Genomic DNA, 12,967 nt, shown 5'->3' on the forward strand with positions numbered 1-12,967 from the left:
CACTTTCAAGTCTTTCCTGACAGTCTTCTTGAAAACCATCCAACTCAAAACAAGCACGTTGAAGCCCTTTAAACTTTTTTTTTCTTTCACCTCAAGCCAACACTGTACTTTTATTTATTTATTTTTTTGGGGGGGTACACCAGGTTCAATCATCTGTTTTTATACACATATCCCCATATTCCCTCCCTTCCTTGACTCCCCCCCGTCGAGTCCCCCCCACCCTCCCTGCCCCAGTCCTCCAAGGCATCTTCCATCCTCGAGTTGGACTCCCTTTGTTATACAACAACATCCCACTGACTATTTTACAGTTGGTAGTATATATATGTCTGTGCTACTCTCTCGCTTCGTCTCAGTTTCCCCTTCACCCCCCGCCCCCTCCCATACCTCGAGTTCTCCAGTCCATTCTCTGTATCTGCATCCTTGTTCTTGTCACTGAGTTCACCAGTACCATTTTCAGATTCCGTATATGTGAGTTAGCATACAATATTTGTCCTTCTCTTTCTGACTTACTTCACTCTGTATGACAGATTGTAGTTCTATCCACCTCATTACATATAGCTCCATCTAATCCCTTTTTATAGCTGAGTAATATTCCATTGTATATATATGCCACATCTTCTGTATCCATTCATTTGTTGATGGGCATTTAGGTTGCTTCCATGTCCTGGCTATTGTAAATAGTGCTGCAATAAACATTATGGTACAAGTTTCCTTTGGGATTATGGTTTTCTTTGGGTATATGCCCAGGAGTGGGATGACTGGATCATATGGTAGTTCTATTTGTGGTTTTTTTTTTTTTTTTTTTTTTTCAGTTTAAGTCTACATTTATTTTTTTTTTTTTTTATTATTATATTTTATTTTTTTGGGGGGTACACCAGGTTCAATCAACTGTTTTTATACACATATCCCCATATTCCCTCCCTTCCTTGACGCCCCCCCCTCGAGTCCCCCCCACCCTCCCTGCCCCAGTCCTCTAAGGCATCTTCCATCCTCGAGTTGGACTCCCTTTGTTATACAACAACTTCCCACTGACTATTTTACAGTTGGTAGTATATATATGTCTGTACTACTCTCCCGCTTCTTCTCAGTTTCCCCTTCACCCCCCGCCCCCTCCCATACCTCAAGTTCTCCAGTCCATTCCCTGTATCTGCTTCCCTGTTCTTGTCACTGAGTTCATCAGTACCATTTTTAGATTCCGTATATGTGAGTTAGCATACAATATTTGTCCTTCTCTTTCTGACTTACTTCACTCTGTATGACAGATTGTAGTTCTATCCACCTCATGACATATAGCTCCATCTCATCCCTTTTTATAGCTGAGTAATATTCCATTGTATATATATGCCACATCTTCTGTATCCATTCATTTGTTGATGGGCATTTAGGTTGCTTCCACGTCCTGGCTATTGTAAAGAGTGCTGCAATAAACATCATGGTACATGTTCCTTTGGGGATTATGGTTTTCTTTGGGTATATGCCCAGGAGTGGGATTACTGGATCATATGGTAGTTCTATTTGTAGTTTTTTAAGGAACCTCCAAATTGTTTTCCATAGTGGCTGTACCAACTTACAGTCCCACCAACAGTGCAGGAGAGTTCCCTTTTCTCCACACCCTCTCCAACATTTGTTGTTTCCAGATTTTGTGATGATGGCCATTCTGATTGGTGTGAGGTGATACCTCATTGTGGCTTTGACTTGCATTTCTCTGATGATGAGTGATGTGGAGCATCTTTTCATGTGTTTGTTGGCCATCTGTATGTCTTCTTTGGAGAAATGTCTATTTAGGTCTTCTGCCCATTTGTGGATTGGGTTATTTGCTTTTTTGGTATTAAGCTTCATGAGCTGCTTGTATATTTTGGAGGTTAATCCTTTGTCCGTTGTTTCATAGGCAATTATTTTTTCCCATTCTGAGGGTTGCCTTTTAGTCTTGTTTATGGTTTCTTTTGCTGTGCAAAAGCTTTTAAGTTTCATGAGATCCCATTTGTTTATTCTTGATTTTATTTCCATGATTCTAGGAGGTGGGTCAAAAAGGATGGCGCTTTGATGGATGTCATAGAGTGTTCTGCCTATGTTTTCCTCTAGGAGTTTTATAGTGTCTGGCCTTACACGTAGGTCTTTAATCCATTTGGAGTTTATTTTTGTGTATGGTGTTAGGAAGTGTTCTCATTTCATTCTTTGACATGTTGCTGTCCAATTTTCCCAGCACCACTTATTGAAGAGGCTGTCTTTTTTCCATTGTATACTCGTGCCTCCTTTGTTAAAGATAAGGTGCCCATATGTGTTTGGGCTTACTTCTGAGTTCTCTATTCTATTCCATTGATCTTCCTTTCTGTTTTTGTGCCAGTACCATACTGTCTTGATCACTATGGCCTTGTAGTAGAGTTTGAAGTCAGGAAGCCTGATTCCACCAACTCCATTTTTCCTTCTCAAGATTGCTTTGGCTATTCGGGGTCTTTTGCGTTTCCATACAAATCGTAAGATTTCTTGCTCTAGTTCTGTGAAAAATGCCATTGATAATTTGATTGGGATTGCATTGAATCTGTAAATTGCTTTGGGTAGTACAGTCATTTTCACGATGTTGATTCTTCCAATCCAGGAACGTGGTATGTCTCTCCATCTGTTTGTGTCGTCTTTGATTTCTTTCATCAATGTCTTAAAGTTTTCTGCATACAGATCTTTTGTCTCCTTAGGCAGGTTTATTCCTAGATATTTTATTCTTTTTGTTGCAATGGTGAATGGGAGAGTTTCCTTAATTTCTCTTTCTGCTCTTCCGTTGTTAGTGTATAGGAATGCAAGAGATTTCTGTGCATTAATTTTGTATCCTGCTACTTTACTAAACTCATCAATGAGTGCTAGCAGTTTTCTGGGAGAGTCTTTAGGGTTTTCTATATATAATATCCTGTCATCTGCAAAGAGTGACAATTTGACTTCTTCTTTTCCAGTTTGGATTCCTTTGATTTCTTTTTCTTCTCTGATTGCTGTGGCTAAAACTTCCAAAACTATGTTGAATAATAGTGGTGAGAGTGGACACCCTTGTCTTGTTCCTGTTCTTAGAGGGAATTCTTCCAGTTTTTCCCCATTGAGAACGATGTTGGCTTTTGGTTTGTCATATATGGCTTTGATTATGTTGAGGTAATTTCCTTCTATGCCCATTTGCTGGAGAGCTTTTATCATAAATGGATGTTGAACTTTGTCAAAAGCTTTTTCTGCATCTATTGAAATGATCATATGGTTTTTATCCTTCAATTTGTTGATATGATGTATCACGTTGATTGATTTGCGTATATTGAAGAATCCTTGCATCCCAGGGATAAACCCCACTTGATCATGGTGTATGATTTTTTTAATGTGCTGTTGCAGTCTGTTAGCTAGTATTTTGTTGAGGATTTTTGCATCTATATTCATCAGTGATATTGGTCTGTAGTTTTCTTTTTTTGTGACATCTTTGCCTGGTTTTGGTATCAGGGTGATGGTAGCTTCATAGAATGAGTTTGGGAGTGCTCCGCCTTCTGCAATATTTTGGAAGAGTTTGAGAAGGATAAGTGTTAACTCTTCTCGAAATGTTTGATAGAATTCGCCCGTGAACCCATCTGGTCCTGGGCTTTTGTGTGTTGGGAGATTTTTAATCACTGCCTCAATTTCCGTACTTGTGATTGGTCTGTTCATGGTTTCTATTTCTTCCTGGTTCAGTCTTGGAAGATTGTATTTTTCTAAGAATGTATCCATTTCTTCCAGGTTATCCAATTGATTGGCATATAGTTGCTTGTAGTAGTCTCTCATGATGTTTTGTATTTCTGAGGTGTCCGTTGTGACTTCTCCTTTTTCATTTCTAATTCTGTTGATTTGCATCTTCTCTCTTTTTTTCTTGATGAGCCTGGCTAATGGTTTATCAATTTTGTTAATCTTCTCAAAGAACCAGCTTTTAGTTTTATTTATTTTTCTTATGGTTTCTTTCCTTTCTTTTTCATTTATTTCTGCTCTGATCTTTATGATTTCTTTCCTTCTGCTCCCTTTGGGGTTTCTTTGTTCTTCTTTCTCTAGTTGTTTGAGGTGTAAGGTTAGGTTGTTTATTCGATCATTTTCTTGTTTCTTAAGGTAGGACTGTATTGCTATAAACTTCCCTCTTAGAACTGCTTTTGCTGCATCCCATAGGTTTTGGGTTGTTGTGTTTTCGTTGTCATTTGTTTCTAGATATTTTTTGATTTCCTCTTTGATTTCTGTAGTGATTCCTTGGTTGTTTAAGAATGAATTGTTTAGCCTCCATGTGTTTGTCTTTTTTGCAGTTTTTTTCCTGTAATTGATATCTAGTCTCATGGCGTTGTGGTCTGAGAAGATGCTTGATATGATTTCAATTTTCTTGAATTTGCTGAGGTTTGATTTGTGACCCAAGATGTGATCTATCCTGGAAAATGTTCCGTGTGCACTTGAAAAGAAAGTGTAGTCTGTCGTTTTTGGATGGAATGTCCTATAAATATCAATGAAGTCGAGATGGTCTAATGTGTCATTTAAAGCTTGTGTGTCTTTATTGATTTTCTGTTTGGATGATCTGTCCATTGATGTAAGTGGGGTGTTCAAGTCTCCCACTATTATTGTGTTCCTGTCGATGTCCCCTTTTATAGCTGTTAGCATTTGCCTTATGTATTGAGGTGCTCCTATGTTGGGGGCATAGATGTTTACCATTGTGATATGTTCTTCTTGGATGGATCCCTTGATCATTATGTAGTGTCCTTCCTTGTCTCTTTTAATAGTCTTTACTTTCAAGTCTAATTTGTCTGATATGAGTATTGCTACTCCAGCTTTCTTTTGACTTCCATTTGCATGGAATATCTTTTTCCATCCCTTGACTTTCAGTCTATATGTATCCCTTGGTCTGAAGTGGGTTTCTTGTAGGCAGCATAGAGAAGGGTCTTGTTTTTGGATCCATTCAGCCAGTCTGTGTCTTTTGGTTGGAGCATTTAATCCATTTACATTTAAAGTGATTATTGACATGTGTGTTCCAATTACCATTTTCTTAATTGTTTTGGGTTTGTATTTGTAGGTGTTTTCCTTTTCTTGTGTTTCCTACTTAGAGAAGCACTTGTTGTAAGGCTGGCTTGGTGGTGCTGAATTCTCTTAACTTTTGCTTGTCTGGAAAGCTTTTGATTTCTCCCTCAAATCTGAATGAGATTCTTGCTGGGTAGAGTATTCTTGGCTGTAGGTTTCTCTCTTTCAGGACTTTGAGTATATCCTGCCATTCCCTTCTGGCCTGCAGAGTTTCTGTAGAAAGGTCAGCTGTTATCCTGATGGGTTTTCCCTTATATGTTGTTTGTTGCTTTTCTCTTGCTGCTTTTAATATTTTTTCTTTGTGTTTAATTGTCATTAGTTTGATTAATATGTGTCTTGGTGTATTTCTCCTTGGGTTTATTCTGTATGGGACTCTCTGTGCTTCTTGGACTTGGTGAATTATTTCCTTTCCCATGTTGGGGAAGTTTTCCACTAGAACCTCTTCAAAGATTTTCTCAGACCCTTTCTTGTTTTCTTCTTCTTCTGGGATGCCTATAATTCGAATGTTGGTACGTTTAAGGTTATCACTGAGGTCTCTGAAACTGTCTTCTATTCTTTTTATTCTTTTTTCTTTTTCCTGCTCTGTGGCGTTTATTTCCCCCATTCTATCTTCCAACTCACTTATTCGTTCTTCTGCCTCAGTCATTCTGCTGGTTAGAGCATCTAGAGTATTTTTAATTTCAGTTATTTTGTTATCCATTGCTGTTTGTTTTTCTGAGTTCTTATGAACTGTTTCTTGTACTTTCCCTATTTTGTTATCGACATTTTGTATCATTTTTACTATCATTACTCTAAATTCTTTTTCAGGCATTTTCCCTATTTCCTCCTCATTTATTTGGTCTTGTGGGGTTTTTTCCTGCTCCTTTGCCTGCATGGTGTTTCTTTGTTTCCTCATGGTTGTCCAAACTTTTGGGGTTGCCTGTCCTGGCGATAGAGGTGTTTATAGAAGACTGAAAAATATGGAACGCTTCACGAATTTGTGTGTCATCCTTGCGCAGGGGCCATGCTAATCTTCTCTGTGTCGTTCCAATTTTAGTATATGTGCTGCCGAAGCGAGCACCCTTTAAACTTTTGCTAACATTTTCCTCAAGGTCATTCTGGTTTCTGCCCATCACATGTTCCCAGTGGAACATGTTTCAGATCTTACTACTACAGTAGCGTGATCTGTTTCACTTCCTTTGCCTCCAAAAATTACTCCAAAAGGTAATGGAGCAATACAACCAGGTATTATGTTACCATTTTTATTGATCAGGAATTTGGACAGGGAGCAATAGAGACAGTTTTCCTGTTTCCCACTATCAGGTGGAGCATTGTAAGGCTGAGGGCTAGAATCTTCTGAGGGCTCATTCACTCAAGTCTGGCAGTTGATGTTGTCTTTTGAGTAGGGCCCCAGTCCCCCTTCATTTGGGTCTCTCCACTTGAGACACTGTGGACTTCCTCACAGCTTGATGACTAAGCTCTATGTGTGAGAGAGAGGAAGAGGGGAAGAATGAATGCAGCCTAGGGGGAAGTCCTATCACCTTTCATGATCTAACCCTGGAAGTTAGGCAGTGTCACTTCAGCAGCATTTCAATTGTTGAGACAGTTAAAAAGTATTGTTCAGGTTTGGGGGAAGAGAAATAGGTCTCATCTATTTCAGGAGATTGATAAAGATCTAAAAGAGCACATGGGACTAGAAATATTCCTACAGCCATCTTTGGAAAATAAAATCTGCCACACTTGGTTTGATTCTACTTGACTCTACTTCCCTCTTTGGTAAAGGGCAGTGAGGGAGTGGGCAGCAAGGAAGTGTATTCAACAGCCTAGGACCTTGGAACAAAAGCATCTTGGCAAAAAATTCTCTTTCTCTCTTTGTATCATTCAATTCTGTTATGCTTTGCACCCTTAAAATAGTTCATTACATCTCTGGCATCTCTGAGCTTTGGTGTGTGTGTGTAACAGGGGTCCTTCTTGTCATGTTTTGTTTCATGTGCCTTCTCTTACCCTGAATGATGAGCAGCTAGCCAGAGATCCTGGAAATGATCATTAGAGGGATGAATACGGTTCTGTTCTGTATTTGGCCCAAAGTCTAACTCAAATAGAAGCTGACACTAAATCAACAAGAAAGGGAGATCTGGACAATTTTCCTCTGCATAAGAGTGCTGACTCATTTCCTCATCACCTTAGAGAACGTATTACAGTGAACGTTCCTATAGCGACAGAGGGAATAAGACTGTGAGCTAATGGGCCTTTTTACCCTCTGTTTTCTCTGATTCAGCATCATTTCATGAGTAAAGCAGCAGGGAGAATAAATATTAATTTATCTATCTATCTGAATAATTACGATACAAGTAAATACAGTATATTTTTTATTTTCCTACTAGAACTTAAATAATGCCAGTGAGGATATAGCACTATTATTTGCATAACTGGAGAGAGGAGAAGTTTTTTTTAAGAAAGAGACAATATGATTGTACCACATCTTACAACATAGCAAGAAAAAAAATTAATACTTAGCTTGATCTGAATTTATTATTACATGAAAATTTTATCACTTTTTAATATAGATTTTCATATTATATAAAACATTCATAAAGTAGTGAAATCTGATAGTAGATCTATATGAAGACTCTGAGGCAGGTGCCTAAATTTCATGAAACTAGTATTAAGCAACTGGAAAAGACATGTAATCTAATTCAAAGAGTAAATATTAAGCCACCTCTATGTGCTGGGCACATTAAGGAATTCTAAGATATCTCTCCTTCAAATAGATTAAACATGCAAGTAATTTAAAAACAATCATCCACTTGTTGACCTTGATATGCTCAGCACTGAGCTAGGTAGTCAATACTCAGAAAGGACTTACCTTGTCCTTCAGAGATTTCATCATTTATTTTGAAAGATTACTAAGAGTAGTAAAATGAAATGTATAAAAACATTAATATGTAAAATAAACATTTTAAAAAATGAGCCCCCAGTACTAGATTTATGAACTAGACACACAATTATATTTCTAAAGGAAAAAGGGACAGAAACTACTGCAGGGTGAAGTATTTGAAAAGGAGGGAATTTTAAATTAAGCCTTAGAGGGAGAGTAGGGTTTCCACGGTGGGAGGAGAGGAGGAATGAGATGTCGGGGAAAATGAGAACAGAGTGTGAGCACCAGTGCCAAGACGGAGTTCGTAGGAACATGACATCTGTAGCCGGCAGCGAGGAAGGACCCTTGATATGAATAAATTGTTATTATTTATGAGCAGCCTGCTGGGTGACAGAGAATTATAGAAACCTGAGGACTCAGGGCTCTGGGACTCATCCCTGCCTCCGCCCACCCCCACTGGTGTCCTCCCTGTGCAAGAAGGACAGCTACACTGCCCCACCTTGGTAGTAAAAGTTAATCACACAATGCCAAAGCCTGCACATAAACCTTGTTATGAAGCGGACGGCTTTTAAGTGCTAGAACAGGATCCCTTTTCTATTCAGTATCTCAACATAGTGTGGCTAACTGAGCTGCAGTAGTGACATGAGTCTCTAGCAGCCAGCTGCTGCAAATGCAGTATTGACACCAGTGACTTGACGCCTGAAATAGGAGAGAGAGGTTGACTTTGCTTCAGGAGTTTCCTGACACAGTGGGTCGTGTTCTCTTTAAAACGTGGCTAAGGCATTGAGTCTAATGGAATGAGTATCTGTCCAAAAAGCTATATGAAACGACAGTGGAGGATGGTGGAAGGATCACAGAGTTTAGATGAGGATGAACTGGGTTCAAATATTGGCTTCATTGCACTCACAAAATGTGCCTTAGGCAAGTCATGGAAGGCATCTGGGTCCCAAAGAATAAAACCTGTCCTTTTTATCTTAGGTGTTTATTGTAAAGATGCCATAACTCATAAGGGCAGGAGTTATGTAAATTGCAAAGCACGGTACCAACCTTAATTATACTTATTTTTATGGATAAATGAGATCCGAGTTCTGTTCCCAGTAAATTTCTGTCTGTGTGTGTTCCTCTATCATACCTTAAGGTGTACCACTTGTAAATGTGCTCAAGCCTATTCCCCTTCTGTAATTCCCAGATATTCTTAGGTGCCAATTCTTAGGGATTCTTTTTCCCTGAGACTAAAACTGAAGAAAAACTTGATTAGTGTCTAAGAACCAAGGGATAAAAAAAACATATATTTTGATCTGCAGTAAACCTCAAGGGAAATTTGTTCACTCTGCCCAAGCCTGCTTTATATAAACAAGAACACAGAATTTAATGGGATTTTCAGAAATATTCAACTCACAAATTGTTCCTACATTTGGCATTGCTATTCTGTAAACATTACCCTCGTTTGAGCAACTACCAGAGAACTTTTAGGTCTGTGGAGAACTTTGGTTTTTCTTTTTCACTGTTCTTACTCTGACAAGTTTTTTCCTTAGCTCTCCCAGAAACAAATAGAAAGCCTTCTCTCTGAGTCTTAATTCCATGTTGCAGCCAATTTGGCTCAACCACAGTTATACTAAATATCTTCTTTCAGAATAGTCAAGCCCTAATTGTCCTAATCACAAACGGTCCCCAAAATAGCCTATAGCCAAAAACTACTCCTCTGTTACTTCTTAGTCACCAGCTCACAGTTACTGGAGAGGGACGTTGGCCATATATTCCGGCAAACACATCATGGCCCCTTTTGGACTTATCTGTCTTTTCGTTGTGCTGGTTCTTTGCCACCAGGAGACCATGCATAAATTCCCGGCATATATCCTAAGCATCTCTGTGGATCACAGCTGTGTATGACGCTATCTCCTCTTTACTGGGTCAGAACACAGTGGAACAAATATGTCTTTAGCAGCTAAGCATTTTCAGTTTTACTGCCACATACAAAAGCACAAATATCTACAACATAGTGAACCTACCATTCACGACTGAGTGAATAAAAAGCAGCTGAAAACTAAAAGCTGGAGAATGAATTAGAACAGTACCATAGAAATAAAATACAGACTTTTAGACTCTCAAATAGTTGATTTTGAAGTTCAAGAGGCCCATTAATGAGTGTGTTTATGTTTATATGCAGCAGATGGCTGGGAACATGCAGTGTCTGTTAAATCTTAAAAACATTTAGAAAATAGTAGGCAACTAACGCTTTTCTCCTAACAAATGCATGTCCTCCTTCACGTGTCGTCCAGAATCTGTTTACTAACTACCCATTATTGGCTCTGTATGTGTTCAACTAATTTATTTCTCTCCTCCTTTTATATGATGGTGGTAACATTACTTAATTTGTTTAACGTGGTGCCAGTGTCTTATGGGCTGAGGGACAATCTGGCTGGTCAGGTAGTCCTGGTTATCGTAGAAGAAATACCCTCCACTCTTTGCTCCTGAAGACTCTAGGGAGAGCAGACTGAATGCTAGATCTTTGAAAATGCTCCCAGCATCACAGAGCTGAAGTTCTGTACAGAGAGAAGGGTAATGATATTAGCCTTGGTTCCCAGTTACCTTTAGTAGTGGCTCTGTGAAAAGTATTTCTGTGGGGGTCAATCTGTATGCAAGGAGAGTTGCTCACTCTCCTGGGGGAAAATCTGACTGTGGCCACAATGCTTGGCACAAGTGAATCAGGATGAAAGTTGAACAATTAGCTAGCGATGACTGGTGGATAGAGCCACCATGACTAATCAACAGGGAGTGTAAAAAGCAAATCAATCAAACCTAAAGCCATCAGAAATAGTCATACTAGAAAGGCATTTCCATTTGACTTCCCTAAATTATGGCCGTGACTTTCAAGAGAGTTTAGCTGCTTCCTCTTCCAAGGGAAGAATCAAAAAAAGCATCTGGTGACAATGAGGCAGTTACCCATGAACTCCAGTCCCTTTATAGCAACTGAAAAGAAATTTCCAGCACTGCCAAATTTGGAATTTGGGGGGCCTACCATATATATCCTTTAAAACTCAACTTTAGTTTTAGTTGTGACTTAGTTCCTATACTTATTCATACATATTTCTTGGGCACCCACTGTGAGCCAGACAGCAGCCTAGAATACTCATACATCAATGAACAACACAAACAGCCTCAGTCAGGGAATTTCCAGACAAGTGAAAGAACTGTTCCACAAACAGGAAGAAGGAGAGTTCAGAAAGGCTAGCAGCACTCTTCACGTTCATTTAGCTGGTGAGTAGCTGAGTCAGGATTCGAACTCATAACCAAAGCCTATGTTTCTTCCATGAAGCTAATATACTAGTAGCATTGGGTCTGCATATGTAAACGTAGTACACAAAAATGCACTGGTAATTTCTAATATAGGATCTATGCCTTTTGTGCCATAAGACTACAAAATTTTCTTTTAAAAATTTATTTCCCGAAAATGCTTATGTCACATCATGGCAAATAATAACCCTACTTTAATAAAAATAGATAGGACAATATCAATAGTTGTAAATGCTCTGAAGACAATAAAAGTAATGTGCAGAAAGAAAGGGAGAAAAAAAAGAATGCTTTGAAGAATTTAGAGACAGTGATCAGGGATGACATTATCCTGAAAAGTACAAGATATCCCTGTATGATAAAGAATTATCCCACCTGAAATACCAACCGTCCCCTCGTTGAGAATCATAGATCTGTAATGTCAGAAATGACCTTTAGCAGATCTAGACCTCAGTTCAGGTATTCTGACTCCCCAAAGTACAGAACAAAGAAAAAATCTAGGAAACAATAACTTTGGTACAGACCAGAGAAGTCCAGTTGTATTTATCACTTTTGCAAATATTAATAACCAGGTCCATGGACATTTAGCTGAAACTTGAGAAACTAGGTTGATGCAGTGTGCTTAGAAAATAACTGTGCTCCCTAGCTAGGCTCTGATGTGTGTGTGTGCGTGTGTCTATGTGTGTGTGTGCACATGAGAGGGAGAGAAAGAGAAAAAGGGAGAGAGTGACAGACTGAAGCAAAAAGACATTAAATATTTCAGTGTATTTTTTAACTTTCCCTTCTTTATTCTCCACTTCTATTATACTCTACCCTCAGGAAGAGTGAAGTGACAGAAATCAGAACCCTTGAAATGTGCTGAGGATATCGCTATGCTAAATAAATTACATATTTTTTGTAGACCTCACTGCTGATCGCCAATATCTATTCCCCTCTCCTACTGGGCATAAAAAAAAAGACTATACTACTCAGCCCCTCAGATTAGGGAGGAGCATATGTTTCCGGCCAGTGCACCATGGGAGGAAATGCCTAATAAGATGAGAGACTAAAAAGCCCCTGAATAACATGTCTGCTCTTTCTTCTTCTGCTGTGCTTCCTCGGAGGCCGTGTGATGGGATGTGGGCTCACGGATGAGTCACTCATCCCTGTATAGAGGTCAGCTGCCCTGGAGAGTTATCTAGGACCTAAGCAGATTTTGAGCATAAGAATAACATTTTATTGCGTTAAGTTACTGCTATATGAAGACTGCTTATTACTGCAGGATAGCCATGCCAACCTAACCAACACTGTCTTATTATCCCCATTTCACTGGAGCGTAGAGACTATAAGTACCTTTCCTGGGATCATAGTTAGTAAATGACTGACTCAAGAATAAAACCCAAATCTGGCTGCCATGGTAATGACCTTCCTACTGTACCACTGTTGTCTCCCACTAAATCCTTTACCTTTTCCCTCTGCTATGCCCCTCACACATTTTTATTTCTCCAGCTACCACCCTGGCAGTCTGTGAAGGCTTGGGCTAAGGTGGCGGTCATATATCTGGTCCTCTGACTATATTCTTTCTCTAATCCAGTCTCTATAGCACTTCTTGCCATAATAATTTTCTAAATTATTTCTCGGAACATGACTCTTTTCTGTGAAAGAGCTTCTACTAGTCCCTGATATGTGCTAAAAATCCATCAGACAATAGAATTTTCATGCTGAGAGGGACCTTAGGGTGATCTATGTCAACATTATTTTAAAGAATATGTATATTTGAAAAAAAAAAAGGGTATT

General features: G+C 39.0%; 1 non-coding gene across 1 annotated transcript; it reads right to left on the minus strand.

Moving 5' to 3' along the window:
- Nucleotides 1-5,996: 5,996 nt before the first annotated feature.
- LOC130832180 (U6 spliceosomal RNA) lies at nucleotides 5,997-6,103 on the minus strand. Its single transcript, XR_009048252.1, has one exon. It is a non-coding gene; the product is annotated as a U6 spliceosomal RNA (small nuclear RNA).
- Nucleotides 6,104-12,967: the final 6,864 nt, after the last annotated feature.

This window comes from Hippopotamus amphibius, chromosome 11, assembly GCF_030028045.1.
Source record: "Hippopotamus amphibius kiboko isolate mHipAmp2 chromosome 11, mHipAmp2.hap2, whole genome shotgun sequence".
In the NCBI taxonomy this organism is placed as follows: domain Eukaryota; kingdom Metazoa; phylum Chordata; class Mammalia; order Artiodactyla; family Hippopotamidae; genus Hippopotamus; species Hippopotamus amphibius.